Raw genomic sequence first — 17,678 nt, 5'->3', positions numbered from 1 at the left:
TAAAATACAGGAGGATGACAGCATGTAAAATGCAGGAGATCATACCAAGTAAGACTAGAACGAAGCAGAAAACACAATCAGAATTGCTTTAAATCATCCAGAAAATTTTATTTTCCCATTAACAAGAAATCCAGAGATAGGTGGCACTCGGGTGGGTTAAATTAGGGACTCCTCAGTGCCATCAAGGACCCAGACCTTTCATGTTCTATCAGGCCTTCTTCTTTTATACCCGTGCTGTCCAGATCACATCTGTCTTTAGAGCTCTCTTTTTTCCATCTATCTGAAGATTTCCATTTCTCATCTGGAAGCACTTTCTTCTGTGCAAGTATATATATTTTTTCTCCCTAAATTGGAATCATGCTGTACATACCGTTTGGTTATCTGTCTTTTAAAAAATATTCATCATTAAAAAGTTTGGCATTAAACATAAGAAAACCTTTTATTTCATTCTTCACTTTTCAAATGGCTGATTTGGAATTGTGAAAAGAATCCTTAAAAGACTTTGACTCAAACTACAATTTAATGTCATTTTTTGTCATCTGTTCACTCAAATAAAAATAAAGGAAGAAATGTCCACCTCCAGAAGGTGGAGGGTTAAGAGAATAAACAAGTTGGTGAAAGCTCCCACATGGAGGGAAGAAATAGAAATCAGGAAAATCTGTTTTCACTAAAATAGTTTAATAGTCTTCTTCACTCTAGAGATTAGGAGTCTGACGTTAAGTGTTTTCATGTTTTTATTATAATATACTTTATCTTTTCATTTCTTATTTTCAGGATTGCGCAATATGATTCCATAAGAGTGGCTTTTATTTAATAACTCTGAAACATTTTGTTTATTGGTGGGTTCTTTCCGTATAGTATTTCACCTAAAGACCTATCTAGGAAAGATGTTAGAAACTTGCTGCGGACCTGAGTTTGTTAGGGGAGGGTGACTGCTGTGGCTATCTGTTCCAGGGAAGTCACTTGGGTCATCAGATGCCATGGAAAGAGCCCCACCTTTCTGAGTGTATTTCCACTATGAGAAGAATGGCTTTTTAAGCATAAACTTTATTTCTAATAGTCAAAAAGTAGAAGAATTATCGACAGCTAAATGGGAAAATAAATGTGGTATATACAAACAATGGGGTATCATTCAGTCTTAAAAAGGAAGGAAATTCTGACGCGTGCTACAACATGGAACCTTGAGGGTGTTATGTTTGTTAGGTGAAATAAGCTAGTCAGAAAAGAACAAATATGGTGTGAGTACGAGTTCGGTACCACTTCCATGAAGTACTTAGGGTAGTCAAATTCACAGACCTAAAGTAGAATGGTGGTTGCCAGGGGCTGGGGGAGGTGGGCTGGGGGTTGTTGTTTAACGGGTACAGAGTTTTGGATTTGCAAGATGAAAATTTTCTGGAGTGCAATACGTTAACACTACTGAACTGTATACTTAAAAATGGTTAAGATGACCAATATAATGTTATGTGTATTTTACCACAATTAAAAATTTTTTGATTTCTAGTTTGACTAGGTAATGCATACATGTGGCACCAAAATCAGAAGGAGCAAAAGGGTATACAGTGGTTTTCCTATGTGCTTTTCTTATTTCCCAGTCTTCTTACCTGTTCCACAACCACCCAGCCTATCTCCCCTTGGACATCAATTGATAGCACTTTCTTGTGTGTCCTTCAGAGGTATTCTGTGATTCATTCTTTTGAATAGCTGCATGGTATGTTACTGTACATATGCACTATATTTTCACCATTCCCCCGGTAGTGATCATTTAGTTATTTTTAGCTTGAAATCTCATCTTCTAATAAAAAAAAAAAAAATGCACACTCCATTATGCACTTATTTAATTTATTATTTTTATTTTTATTTTACTCATTTTGATAGGCAATGTATTCACAGGGTTCAAAAATCAGAAAGCATAAGAGAGTAAACATTAAAATGTCTCCTTGTTAGTGCTGTCTCCCAGGTCTTCTGGGCTGGGCATTTACCTGCTTCACAAATCCATTCACTGCCCTTTGCCTGCTCTGCTCTGCACTGCAGGAAAATACATTTCCCAGACTCCCTTGCCTGATGGCTTATGGGTAGCTTCAGGCGATGGGAGGAGGGGCACTGGTAAAGACTGGAGGGTGGGAGGAGGGCAGGGCCAATGTGTTTGTCTCTCCCCTCGTGCTTGAGTAGAACGTCCTGCTGTTGCTGCAACTTCTTTTGGCTTTAGCTCCCACACTGTGGTCAGAGGGTGGGTCAGCCTCACCTTCTGTGGTCCCAGCTCCCTCTGGGCAGCCCACACTGGGGTTCTACTACTGCTGCATTGGCCCAGCTTCTCAGATCTGGTAACACCACTTCCTCCCTGATTCTCTTCAGCCCCATGAATAGTAGACAGTTTTTGCTATTAACAACTTCTGGGGTAGCTTATAGTCTCCTAGTTAGCATCTTAACTCTTTTTACCTGTGTAACCAATTTCCTGTATTAAATTTCCTCTGAATGAAATGCCTAGAGTGGTTTCTCAGGCTGGACCCTGACTGACAATCACCCCCGAAGACAGATAATATTATCAGTTTCTTATGTGTGTCCTTCCAGAGACATTTAATGCACATACAAGTAAATTGTATCTATTCTCTCCCTCCCATTTCTTTTCACAAATGATAAAACACTATACATACTATTCTCCACTTTGCTTTTTTCACTTAGCGATAATCCTGGAATTTGTTCTATATAACATTTCAAAGATCTTCCTCATTCCTTTTAATTCATCATGTGGATCTACTACAATTAAATAAATTGTTGGAACACAGCCATGCCCATTTGCCTAGGTATTGTCTGTTACTGCTTTCACACCAGTCCCTTATTAATGGATATTTAGGTTATTTATGATTTCCTGCTATTACAAATAATTCTGCTACAAATAACCTTGAACTATACCATATCATGAACTGGGGAGAAAACTCGAGAACTGGAATTGCTGGGTCAGTGGGTATGTGTGTTTGAGAACTTTTTAAGTATAAAAGTTCAAAAATATATTCTTGATAGGCATGGGAGCAGAACTTCAAGGGTTCCAAGGAAACAGGATGTTAAATTTCACCTTTTGGTTGTATTTTGCATATGAAAACATAGTAAAAATAATTTCTCATGGAACAGCACAATTTCACATTAATAACTGTTCTTTTAAAGTTAGGTATTTTTAAAAAAAAATCCTTCATGTATACAATCAAGTGAAGGCAAAGGGCAGGCCTCTACAATTACCTTGAGTTTTTCAGAAAGTTCACATACTACTAGGTTAACGGAGTTTAAGAGCTCTGTTGGGTTCTCTTGGAATTGGTACAGTGATTTTCCACTGAGGATGACCAATTTGCCTATTGGATGATTTTTTAGAAAATCTCTGAGCATAGAAAACCTACTGCAAGTCTCTTCCCTGGGGAGAGTGTGAGGGTTGCATGGAGAGAGTGAGCCAGTGAAGACTTGAGAACAGGTTCTAAAAGTGCTAAGGGCACAAATTGGTTTGACTTAAAAGCATCATGTAGATTTGCACCTTTAAATTCTATTACTTAAAGGTTTACATTCTCTTGCATCCTCAAGGAATTGTATGGACTGGCCCAGGAACTGCCTCTTTCTTCCAGGTAAACAGTAAACCCTGGGGTCAATGTAATTTCTGGTGACAAAATTAAGTATGAGAAAAAGTGCCATTACTAAATATTCTCCCCAGTGACTCGATTACAAAGTTTTTTCTGTAAAGGGCCAGACAGTATACATTTTAGGTGTTATGGGCCATGTAGTTTCTTTTGCAACTACTCAACTCTGCTGTTTTAGTGCTAAAGCAGCCGTACACAGCATATAAATGATCAAGCATGGCTATGCTCCAATAAAATTTTACCTCCAAAAAGGGCTGGTGGCAGGATTTTGCCAGAGGACTGTAGTCTTGCCCACCTGTGCCCTAGAGTCAAATCAATGTTCTCACAGTGTACCAGCCCCTTAAGCTGTGGCATGCTTGGTGCTCTGGCTCTCCTGACCTGAGCCGAGCTCTCCCATGGGATCGCTGTGGTATCTGAAATGATTTTCCCTGGTGACAACCTGGCTATGCTCTCTCCTTCGTGCAGAGGTCTTTTGGATTGAGAGTAAGTAAAGCCAAATCCGGCCTCTGTACCCCAACACCGAATTAAATCTCAGAGACAGAGTTTTGGGTGAAGTAGAAAAGAATAGCTTTATTGCTTTGCCAGGCAAAGGTGGTCTCAGTGGGCTAATGCCCTCAAAACTCTGTGTCCCAACCTGGAGGGGGTAATGAGAAGTTTTATAGTAATGGTTCAAAGAGGAGGGTGTGGTCAGCTCATAGACATTCTTCTGATTGGTTGGTGGTGAGGTAGGTGGCAGTCAGCATCAACAACCTTCTGGTTCCAACCAGTCTGGGGTCTCCGTGCTTGTGGGCAGCAGACAGTTAACTTCTCCCACCTGGTGGGGGTTTCAGTATCTGCAAAACAGCTCAAAGATATTGTGATGTGTATCCCTTGAGGGGGAACCAGGACCCTGCCCCAAGGCTGCGCTATTGTTTCTTGACTGCTCCTCCCTTGTCTCCGTATCCCCTCCCTTCCCTAATTAGCAACTGTTTGGACCTGCCCTAAGGTCATGGAGGCTGAATGGAGCCTATTTCCTGCAAACAAGAAATAGGGGACACAGAAAAGCTTTTGTGCCCAGGAGCCCCACAGGGTCCTGCTGGGTTTCATAAGTATCCAAGAGATGTTGATATGATGTCCTTCAATGAATTTAGGGATCCACGGAGAGAATGTCATTCATGACAGACCATTAGAGAGTGAGAGAATAAGAGTAACAAAACCAGAGACCCCTGGTGTCATTGGTCCCTGAGGCGGATTGTTTGCAAACATGGCTGCTAGCAAGCCCTCCCATCCTCACATGTGCTTGTTTGCACCTCCCATCAGGAAGTGAGGTCTATTTCCCTCCCCTTGAAAATGGGCTGACCTTGGGACTTGCTTTGGCCAATAAAATGTAGCAGAAGTGATATGGTGCCAATTCCAAGCCTAGGCCTTAAAAGACTTGGCAGCTTCAGCTTTCACTAAAACCCTTAGGATAATGCCTGGCACCAAGAAATACTCCATAAATGTGAAATATTTTTTGTCATCATCAAGCCCCTCAGTTTCAAGCAGCTGCTGTCAGCAGATCATCCCGCCCAGGTATGACCACAGACTCCCCAGGCCCCACCTGAGCCAATGTGTGAACAATACTGCTCCAAGATGGCTGCCCTGAGGACATTCTATCGGGCGATTCCTTAGAGCACTCTCTTAGCCCAAGACTAGGGGAGGCTACCTGAACTGTGTTATTTTAGCCCTTTGTAGAATTGCTTTTATTGGATTGTGCTTTAGCACTACACCTTTGGTCTATACTGCAGGGCATTATAAAGAATAGCCCTATGAACTATAGACTTCCCTATTTAGACACCATTGAAGAGATTAATTTCATTTCAGCGCCCTCTGTATAGGGAAAACTTTCTCTCATGTTTCATTGCTAAGAATAAACGTTCTTTTCTTGTAGTTTTTTCACTGTATGGCCCTGTGACATATATGCGGGATCAGGTATCACTTTTGGCCTTTATCTGCTAAATTTGTGGCCCTCTAGCAAGTGGACAGGTTCTTACAAGGTATTTTTGGGAATTCTAACTTAACTCCTTGCTTCATCTATTTTTTTCCTACTGTCATTTTCCCTTTCCCCTGGTCACCATGCTTACTTTTTAAAAATGGTAATCCAACTCAAATCTTTTTGTTGGACTGAAGCAAGGTAAAAATAAAGATTAAAAAACTGCTGCTTAAGGTAATCCTAAATCAACACCTTTTAAAAATAAGTGGATTACATAAATATACATTCTGCAATTTTAGAAATCATATAACTTATCTGGGAGTTTCTTTTTGGCTTTGAGTTTTTGAACAGTTAATAAATAAAATTTAAAAGATTTGAGCAAGAAAGTGAAAAAAGATACCCATTGGTTCTTGTTTTCAGGCTCAAAAGATGGATTGTTACAACATCTACTATAACCACCCCAGCCACCACTACCATTGAGCACCTACTGTACGCTAGGAATTCTACTGGGTACATTACATTCGTTATCTTACTCATGAACAAACAGGTGCCATATTGAAAATACTCAACAAATCAAATATATACTAGACACAAAAGTGCTGAGGATACAGTAGAATAAAGCCAGAAAAGATCTCTGCTTTCATAGCACTTTGGTGGAATTAGTTATCTTTCATAATGACTTCATAACTGCCTGTCTTTGAGCAAGCTGTCTTTGTGCTCTGAGCTCTTGGAGAGCCTCGTGATGATGATGAAGATGGTGGTGATGATGCCAGTTTACATTTATTAAGCATATATTATATCCCGGGCATTGTTCTAAGTGTTTACATGTATTAGCTCACTGAATCCTCAGACGATCCTATGAGGTATATGTTAGTATTAGCTCCATTTTATAGATTAGGAAACTAAGGCACACAATGGTTACATCAGGGTTTCTGAACCTCCACACTATTGACATTTTGGACCAGATATTTCTTTGTGGTAGGGGGCTGTCCTGTGCATTGTAGGATGTTTAGCAACATCCCTGACCTCTACTCATGACTAAATGCCAGTAGCAACCCCCTGTCCCCAGCTGTGACAACCAAAACATCTCCAGACATTGCCAAGTGTCCCCTTAAGGGCAAAACTGCCCCCGGGTTGAGAATCACTCACTGGGTTAGATGATTTACCCAAACCCACACAACTAGTAAGCATCAGAGCTGAGATTCAACCCAGGCATGCTGGCTCCTGAACCCAAAATATTAACAACACTAAACTCTAGGTGTAATCATCTCGCTCATTATTATCATTTTCAGCAGTGGAAATGCAAAAATTGTGCCCTAACTTTCTGAAAAAATGTGAACATGGCTTTGATGTTAAGATCTCATAATTACTAGCATATTAATTATTCAGTGTATACCAGTCACGTTCCCAGTGAAACCAAGCAGGACCCTGTGGGGCTCCTGGGCACAAAAGCCTTTCTGTGTCCCCCATTTCTTGATTACAGGAAATAGGCTTCATTCAGCCTCCATGACCTTCCTGAGTTCCAAAGGGCAGGTTCAAACAGTTGCTAATCAGGGAAGGGAGGGGATGTAGAGACAGTTAAAAGACACAGTAGTGCAGCCTTAGGGCAGGGTCCTGGTTCCCCCTCAAGGGATACACAAACAATATCTTTGAGCTGTTTTGCAGACACCGAAAGCCCCACCAGGTGGGAGAAGTTAACTGTATGCTGCCCGCAAGCACCTAGACCCCAGACCGGTTAGAACCAGAAGGTTGATGATGCTGACTGCCACCTACCTCACCACCAACCAATCAGAAGGATGTCCACGAGTGACCACGCCCTCCTCTTTGAACCATTACTATAAAACTCCTTACTACCCCCTCCAGGTCGGGACACACAGTTCTGAGGGCATTAGCCCTCTGTGACCCCCTCTGCCTGGCAAAGCAATAACGCTATTCTTTTCTACTTCACCCAAAACTCTGTCTCCGAGATTCAATTCACTATCAGGGTACAGAGGCCGAATTTCGGTTGCACCTGCAGGAAACAAAAGGCATCCTCTAATTAAGAGAATTTGAGGAGGGTTCAACAAGCCAATTGTCGACAAAGATGTGGGGCAGGGAGTAGGGAGACCACAAGGAAGAGTGTAGTTCTCTGAGGCTATTAACAGTGGAGAGTGTTTACCACCTCTAGGCCCAATGGGATGAGGAATTGAGAGAGGATGAAAGCGGGGGAGAGAGAGACTTGAAAGGAACACAGTTTTGTGTCGAGGGACCCAGTTAACCCAAGGCGACCCTGTGAGAAGAGTGGAAGAGTGCCAGGGTACCATAACTTCACTCTCCTTCCACCCTCTGATTTTTTGGTGCTGCTTATTTGCTTCCTACTGGAAGCCAGAGAGCAATGGTGCCCACTAATGTGGTCCATTCAGGTCAGCTTCCTGGTTGGAGAGCAGGGGGAGAGGGTGGAGAGAGATATCCTCATATTGCAATAACATTTCTCATGGCGTTTCCATCTATCGGCTTTGAGATTTTTAAATGTTCATCTATCAACTTTACTCATTTGTGGTTTTTCTTGGTGAGAAGTCAGTTTCATCTACTATGTGTGTAGATGTTCCATGACCTCCAATTTGTATCGTTGGTTAACCAGTTTGTGTAGAATTTGAGGGGAGAAAAAGAAAATTATTGTACTATCTGCTTTGGAAAGATGTCATCAGGATGCATCTGCTGCAGAAACGTTGGACTAGTCCCTGCCTTTTTCCTTTAATTTTTTTAAACTGCTACCAAGACATAAGGTTCGTTATTATGTGTTTATGTTGGCAGAGCTTCAAATGTGAAAATTCATTTCTAAGCAGTTCTTTGAAATATTTGGATATTTGCTTCAAACTTTTTGCCATGCCTTCAATTGATTAAATTTTCATTTTAAAGAGTCTAGGAACAGTGTGCCTGGATTTGCGAGCCTTCACCGGACTTTTAACGATCATGTCTACACAACAAGAAAAATGGCCTGTCCATTCAGGGAAATCAAATCAACTCACGGGGGAAAAAAAAAATCACCACTGTATAGCTGATTGTGTGGCATCCTGTATGTGAAACGGCTTTTGGGTTGACCGTAATTTTTATTTTTCTCACAGTGGATTTTGGCACTATTGGGCAAAGTTTGGCCAAGTCTCTGTCCTCTGCTTCTCCATCCCTTCCGTTATGGTCCTGATACATGGTGAGTTTAGACCGTTGCTCTGAACTGTATGTTCTAGAAACATAGCATTTTGGAGTTGAAAATGCCTTTAGTAGCCACCCCGTTCCATCTCCCTTCCGGTGAGCACCCTTTTGTGTAATGTCTCTGACAGATGGCCACCCAGCCTGTGTTTGAGCGGCATCTGAGACAGGGAACCCTCAGCTTTGCAAGGCAGCTTGTTGCAATGTGGGTGAACTCATACGGCTAAACAGGTCATCTTTCCATTGAGCTGAAACTTGCTTTCCTCTAATTTTCAAACATTAGAGAGAGGCAGTAGAAGGCAGTGGTTAAGAGCCCAGGTTCTGGACCAGACTGCCTTTGTGTTCGTGTTCCGGCTCCCCCACTTACCGTCTGTGTTCCCTTGCACAAGTGATTTAACCTCCTAAGCCAGTTTCTCTGTAAAATAGGGCTCACAGGACAGTGGTGGCTTAGCATTGTATCAACTTTGCTAAGTTGGAACTGAGATTCCTCGAATTCCCTTCCTTGGTTGGTTCTGGGTTAGGGTTGCCTACAGGAGAAATTGGAGGGCAGAGTGAGGCAAGAAGAAGAGTGTAGGGTCGGTGCTCTTGCAGTTCCCTGGAATCATCACAGACCTTCTGGTTTGCATCATTCGTGCCGGGCAGCCACTGGACCTGCAGCTCCTCCAACTCCTGCCAGATCTTTTCCCTCACGGGTCTTCTGTCTAGGAATATACAACTTTCTATGTTTTATTAACTTGTCAAATACATTCTTACATCAGTTCCTGGTATACTTAGAGTTTTCATGTGTATCATTTTTTTAAAAAAAGAAGATATTCATTTGTTCATTCATAAACATTTATTGAGCACCTACTGTGTGCCAGGTCCACAGAGCAAAACAGAGATAAGTAAAGCTTTACCTTGAATTGTGAATGCCTCGTAGTCTAGCAAGAGAGAAAGACAAGTAAATCACAGGGAGCCCTGAGTATGTGCTGTAATGGGGGATGTACAGGAGATATATTATTTTTATTCTATCTCACATATAATTTTCTCATTTAGAAGATATTGTTACACCCATATATATCTTGTATATTATCTTAGTCACATATCTTACATATATTCTGTTCTCATCTGGGTTATATGTAATTATATGTATTATTTTTGCTTTTAAATGTTATATTTTTACTTTTCTCAAAAGATATTTTATAGCTTTCTGGAAAAAAAAAAGATCTTTTCCCTCAGAATCTCAGAATCCTGGACCAATTTTGTGTGCAGTTCCATGGCGAAATGTGCCAGCTCTTTGGCAGGTCCCCTGCATCGCCGAAGTTGGAGGCTTAGAGACCAACAAAGATTTCAGTGTGAGACTAATAGGGCCAATATGAGTTCTGATGAGAGACAGGTGTGGGTTTCAGCTCCTTCTCGCTCTTCCCCACTTTACAGCCATCTTCCCTTCCCAACTACTGGCCAGGCTGACTTTAGGTCCAACACCAGATACAGAAGCAAGAGCTATACATAGGCTATCCAGCTCCCATGACTTCGTAAGTTCTAATCCCTAGAATAAATCTCTTATATTACTTACAGTGATTCTGCTTCTCTGATTAAACCCAAATAATACCAGTATATTGTGAGGAATCAACAAAATAATGTATGTAAATCACTTAGCAGACTGCCTAGAACACAGATAAGTACCTATATTTTTCTTCATCTTTGTGGAATTACCAGCTCCATTCTCCAGGACATTATAGAATGCATTTGGTTCCTCTTCCACCTGACAATGAATCCACATAATTAAATCCATATTTTTGAGGACTTTTATATATACAATGCTCTGTCAAGTGAAACTTTATGATAGTTACTGGACTAAATATCTGGATTTAGATACATCATCGCATTTAATCTTCACAAAAACATTAGGAATTTTATAGATGAGGCTGCTGTCTAGGTGACAAGGGGACATACCAAGAGAATGTCAATCTAAGTTAATGACCTATGGGAACTCTTGGACTATCTACTGTTAGTTGGGTTTTATATTAATATTTGATTTTTAAAATAATTAATTAATTAATTTATTTATTTATTTTTGGCTGTGTTGGGTCTTCGTTTCTGTGCGAGGGCTTTCTCTAGTTGTGGCGAGCGGGGGCCACTCTTCATCGCGGTGCGCGGGCCTCTCACTGTCGCGGCCTCTCCTGTTGCGGAGCACAGGCTCCAGACGTGCAGGCTCAGTAGTCGTGGCTCACGGGCCCAGTTGCTCCGCGGCATGTGGGATCCTCCCGGACCAGGGCTCGAACCCGTGTCCCCTGCTTTGGCAGGCAGATTCTCAACCACTGCACCACCAGGGAAGCCTAATATTTGATTTTTAAACTTACATTTTTTTTTCTTAAAGTGTTAAGTTCAGTTCGCGAATATTGTTAGTTATGCTATTTATAAATCTTGTAATTGGTGTATAAAATATGGGCAATTACTTTCGATTGTTCTCTGATTAATAGTCAACACAATTCAAAAAGATTAAATTCACTTTAAACAATCTCATTTATAAACTCATTTAATTCCTCTTTTAAAACTATACTCATATATTTAATACATTTGAACTTGTCAAGCCCTTCAAATGCCTGACAAGGCATAAGTATAATACTAACAAACAAAATCCTACTAGGTGGTTAAATGACTCTGGTGAAGATAATAAATTAAGCCTGCAAGTCTGCTGAATCTTGAGTTCTCTTAAACATTTCAATACTGTTAACGCACTTAGTGAAATTCTCTTATACTTTTTTACCTGAAACTGCAAGTCAAAATAAATTGCTCAAGGCAGATCTGACAGATTTCCTAAAATGGCAGATTCTCTTAAACATTACAAAGAGATTAGTTTTAATTTACATAAAAGCATTACTATGATGGCTATTTACTTCATTATATCATTCTAAATTCTCCCCAGGGTTGAAAAGTCACTCAGATAAGGGTAGCAGATTTACCGTATCAGGTGGATTGAGCTGAAGTTAGAAGATGGCTTTGGCCATCAGAGTATGTCTGCTTATTAGTAAGAGATTCAAGACCAAGATTTAGGGTTTAAGAGCTTCATGCTTCCCAGATGATTCTACCTTAGCCACCAAGTACCAAGGGAACCCTTTCTTTTTTTTTAATAGTCACTTGGTTCATGGGAGATTCCAGGGCCACACATTTCACTACAAAGTTTTAGCCACCTGATTTGGATAGCTAGAAATCTGCAACCCCACTCAGGTGGCAGCTAACTCCTTTTGCCCCTAATTGGGTTCTGGATTCCTTAAATTTCTATTTAATCCTGTATCTTCTATTTTGATTTGTCCACAACTCAAAGTATGAGCTGGTAGAGCTAGATTTGAACCCAGGTCTCCTTGAGCCCAGAGCTTAGACTATGATCCACCATGATATGCTGTTTTATGAATCCCCTCATCTTTTTTTCTTTTCCTTTTTTTTTAACATAAACATTTCCTTCTAGTTTTCATTTTATGAATTGTCAAGTGCCCACCATCCTAATTTCTCTCCTCGGCACTTACCTTTGTTGTCAATATTCTTCTTAAAATGTATCATGGAACAAATACCCACCTGGATATAGATCAGAGTGAGAAAGGTGAGTTCAATGATCAGTCATCCAAGAGGTTCTTTAAAACTCCATTTGCCAGTGGTCTTGCCTCCTTTCCCTCCACCCTCTTATGATATACTTTTTCTTTTTTGAAGTATAGTTGATTTACAATGTTGTGTTAATTTCTGCTGTACAGCAAAGTGATTCAGTTATACATATATATACTTTTTTTATATTCTTTTCCATTATGGTTTATCATATGGTTGAAGGTTAATATAAGCAAGCCTTTTGTACTAAGAACATTGTTTTTCAGTATTCCTGGAACTGTGGGAATGATTGATAAAGTCATTTGAAAGCCCAAATCAAATCATGTCTTTGCATAAAGAACTGATTAAAAGCTGTTGAAGTTCACATTAAATGGTTTGCTGAGTCACTGTTGTAAAGTATGGATGTTGTCAGCAGATCACTCATGTTCAGTGTTTATTTGCCTTTTTTCCCCTTTTTAACCTAACCGAACCGTTTGGACCTAACCGTTTGAAGAGCAATGTGGATACGTCTATTGGTTGAGTTTATTTATTTATTTTTATTGAAGTATAGTTGATTTACAGTGTTGTGTTAGTTTCTGCTGTACAGCAAAGTAACTCAGTTATACATATATATTCTTTTTCATATTCTTTTCCATTATGGTTTACCACAGGATATTGAATATATTTCCCTGTGCTATACAGTAGGACCTTGTTGTTTATCCATTCTATATATAAAAGCTTACATCTGCTAATCCCAACCTTCCACTCTATCCCCCCAACCTCCCTCCCCCTTGGCAACCACCAGTCTGTTCTCTATGTCTGTGATTCTGTTTCTGTTTCATAGGTTCATTTGTGTCATATTTTAGATTCCACATATAAATGATATATGACATACTTTTAAGATAAAGATATGGCCCTGGTTTTCTTATTGTCTTAGCCCTTGGTGTGTTGGGATAGAAAGGGTTGCAAATCAGTGATCTTGATACTTTGCTTCTTTTAACAGGGCTCTGGCTTCAGTTGGATTTTAGGGGCCACGTCAAAGTATTGGCTCAAGTTGATCTTATATGGAAATAAATAAAATTCCTAATTCTTGTTATACCCGAATGGCCTTGTCTTCTCCATTCTGAACTTGTATAATGGAATTATTTAAACTAAATGTGAAAATGTACATTGAATTTATTCCTCTTAAGTTTTATCTTGCTTATGGGGCACATCATTTCAGCCTGTGAAATTCTCTCTACAACCTCACACTGAGGAAGTCTTTGTATCTTCATTTAAATTGCTAGTAAAAGTGCTGAAGATAACTGACCAAGAATAGGTATGATCTTAGAGATTTCCACCCTGGTTGGTGTTGATCCATTAATTAAAACCTTGTTGGTATCGTTATTTAATCAATTACAAATTTGATAATTCTTCTTGAATGCCAAAGAAATTTCTACATTTTGTCCATGATATTATGACACTCTGTCAAATGTCTTACTGAAATCAAGACACTTTATTTCCAGTGCTTACCAGTGTGCCCGACACACTCTGGCACATAGGTACTCAGCTGAGAGTTAAATGAATGGACATACCATAGCATTTCAGGATGACTAAGTGCATTCTGGAACATTTTACGCATCCTGTTTCCATGTTCTTGTCTCTAAAATAAATTCAAGCATATCTGCTGAACACTGGTTGGTAAGATAAGTGCAAAATGTGACAGATGTATTACTCATAAGAATACAGAAGGTCTACAATATACAGGACAGTTATGGGTTCCAGTTAACCACAGCCCTTTGACACATATTATTGTTCATTTGTATGGTCTTGAAAAGAATGAAATACTGGTTTGTTTCGAGCACGTTGTGATTCTTCTTTCCCCTCTAGTTCGCTGAGTTTGGAAAACAAAAAGGAGTTCAATTTCAAGTCAACTGAGTTCTCTCATTTGGTTTGTTTTGTTTGCTTTTATTTGTTTTATTAGAGGGAGGGGCTTTTGCTCCTTAGTAAATTAGTTCAGTTCATTCTAGTTTTGGATCACAGCTTATGTCAACATAAGTTTTATATGAAGTGGTTTTAATCTCAAGATTGCCCCAGCACACTTTAGGGTTTCACAGTTCTTCCATTTGATATTTGACTAGAAAATCCAGGTAACGTTTAGTGAAAACATGAAACAAGTTTTAGTAAGAATAAAATTTGATTCTTAAAAATATTAATGGCTAAAAATAAATTATCTTTTTCTTCCCTGTTTTGAATTTTCATGGCATTACATTGTGCATTTAATCAGCCAAATTGGCATTAAGTTCTGTTTGGGTAGCGGTCTCTCAATGTGTGTGTATGTGGGGGGGAGGGGAGTGCACTAGTGGCATTTGAGGTAGGACAGTTCTTTATTGTGTTAGACTCCCTCTGGAACTGCAGCATTTTTAGCATCCATAACCTCTAGTTACTAAATGCCATTAGCAACCGCAAGTCATTGTGACAACCAAAGCACTCCCATCTATAACACCTTTCCAAGTGTCCCCTCAGTGGGCCCACCTGTTGAGGACCATTGGGTAATACAGGAAATAATATACACAGTACACTGAGAGTTGTTATACCTGGTTTCTGACCTCCACCTGTCACTATTTCCTTTATCTATATTTCCTGTAGTACAATTGATTTCCCTTATCTATATTTCCCTGTAGTAAAATTATGGGGTTGAATTATACGCCAGGATGCCAAATACTGAAGCCCAGGGACATAGATGACTTATTTGAATCTGGGGAGCAGCCCACTTGAACCTTTTACACACACATGTCTTATCTAATTTAATAGAATTTTAAATTAATTAGTTGGTTCTGTTAAAAAACAAAATTCAACCAAGTAAATTTGAAGATCTAATTGACCGTATTCAACGATTCATGAATCGGGCAGTATCCCACTTAGCAACTAAAGCCTGCTCAGAGGAGTTGTGCAAAATGGGAGGTTTTTATAGGAAGAAGGGTGGGGCAGGGGACTTATTAGCAAAATAAAAGAAAGAATTATTTTTAGGGCAGAACCTCTCCTTTTGAGAGGAAGGGAATGGCAAGGGTTTTATCATGTAGATTGCCTCTTTTTCCTCTGGGGAATAGAGGGGGCCCAGCTGGCAGATTACCTCCTTGGTGCTGACCAGAAAATTCCAAAGTGGTTGATTAAGATTACATTTGTGGGGAAGGTTACAACTGCAATTAAATCAAGTGTTAAATCTAGGTTTGGTATCATGGGCTTTAGCACAAGTGATGCCATTTTGGGCCTGTGGTCTTCTCTTTAACAGTAGACATGATTAGTAGACCACCCCCCATTACTACTCCTTTCACCAGGTTCCTGTTAGATGGGATTAGCACTTAAAAGTTACTAATGAAATGGAACACAGATAATTATATGATTATAAATTGATCACCATTAATTTTATTTAAGTCCCATCATAAAATTGGGATATTATGAAGGATGAATAACAAAAAGGAAAACGAATGTGACTGAAGCTATCTTCCCAACCCATGGTTGTTTTCAACAAGATATCTATGGTGCCTCCACACAAAAGGATTTCTTTTATTCTCATTTTTATTATGATATACTTCAAACATACAGTGAAGGGGAGCAGAATCTGCCACCACAGAAATATAAGAGGATTATCTTGAGCTGGTTGTTTTTTAAAAACGGCAGACACAAGAGAAGCTCTGAAAACCAAGTAGAAGTTGCCTTTTGTAAGAGACATTTACTTTTATAAGAGAAATCTCCATTTATAAGGGTGTCTCCCTCTGTATACCTGGAAAAGGATGACTAAATCTTTAGAAACTCTTATCAATGGGGAAATCAAGGATTTAAATCTGCCTAACAACCATTCCCTTGTTTACTGTGCTTTGTCTGGTAACTGCCCATAACTGCCCCACTTCCCATTCCAAACATCTTCTTTTGTCTTTAGCTGGAGATAGTAGTTAAAGTGGTGGCTTGGGCTATTTCAGTAACTCAGTTTTCCTGGGTATCTCCCTTCTATGCAGGAGGTATACATGTTATTAACCTTCTCTTTGTTTTTCTCCTGTTAATCTGTCTTTATTTCAGGGGGAACCTCAGCCAAGAACCCAGAAGGATAGAAGGAAAATTATTTTTCTTGCCCTACAACAGCAAAATAGGAAAGAATAGGAAATTGAGCAGTTTCAACAACTCAACCTTTTGCCCTATTGGCTTCATTTCTGAACTATTTTAAAGTATGGATACCATGATACTTCACTTCTAAAAACTTTAACATTCATCTCCAAATACATAATGTTCTCCCACATAACCACCATAATACTATAAACCTATGAAAATAAGCAATAACTCCTTACTATCATCAACTATCCATTTCCTTTACAAATGTCCCCAATTGCTTAAAAGTTATCTTTTATCACCTTTTTTTAGAATCAGAATCCAGTCAAGAATCATTGTAATCATGTCTCTTCAGTGTTTTTAAATTTATACTTTTTTTCTTTTTTTAAATTTCATGACATTGACTTTTGGAAGAGAATGATCAAATATTTTGCATAATGTCTCACATTCTGACTTTGTATCATTATTTCTCTGTTGGATCCTTTAAAATGTTTCTTTTCCCATGATTGATCTGTAAACGGGAAGTTAGATTTAAAGGCTTTATTTGATTTAGGTTAAACATTCTTTTTAAGAACATTGTATAGGGGACTTCCCTGGTGGCGCAGTGGTTAGGCGTCTGCCTGCCAATGCAGGGCACAGGGGTTGGATCCCTGGTCCTGGAAGATCCCACATGCCGTGGAGCAACTAAGCTGGTGCGCCACAACTACTGAGCCTGCGCTCTAGAGCCTGTGAGCCACAACTACTGAAGCCCGTGTGCCTAGAGCCCCGTGCTCCTCAATAAGAGAAGCCCACACACTGCAACTAAGAGTAGGTCCCGCTCACCACAACTAGAGAAAGCCTGTGCACAGCAATGAAGACCCAAACGCGGACACTATATAGGTGATGTTGTGTGCTTCATATACATCACATCAAAAAGCCATTTTTTTACGCGTCCATTATTAGTGCTGCTAACTTTGTTTGCTGAGTTAAGATGGTTTCTGCTTGTTAAAGGACAAGTTTTGAAAAGGGAAAACTCAGGACTCTCAGACAAATAAAAAATGAACATATGTCAAAGATTTTATTTACCTCCTTAATTAATGAGGGAACCAGTAAGATGTTACAACTGGTTCAAAGGAAAATCCAAAGAGCAAACACATATACAGGCTGAATAAATGCTGAAATGAATTTGCTTAAATTGGTCAATATCCATAGGGCAACAACCAACTGTATTTCTACCAGACAATTTCCATTTTTATAAACAAGAATCATTTGCATTATTCTCAGTATTCTACAACTTAAAGAGT

This window comes from Balaenoptera ricei, chromosome X, assembly GCF_028023285.1.
Source record: "Balaenoptera ricei isolate mBalRic1 chromosome X, mBalRic1.hap2, whole genome shotgun sequence".
Classification (NCBI taxonomy): Eukaryota; Metazoa; Chordata; class Mammalia; order Artiodactyla; family Balaenopteridae; genus Balaenoptera; species Balaenoptera ricei.
This window is presented reverse-complemented; position numbering follows the sequence as displayed.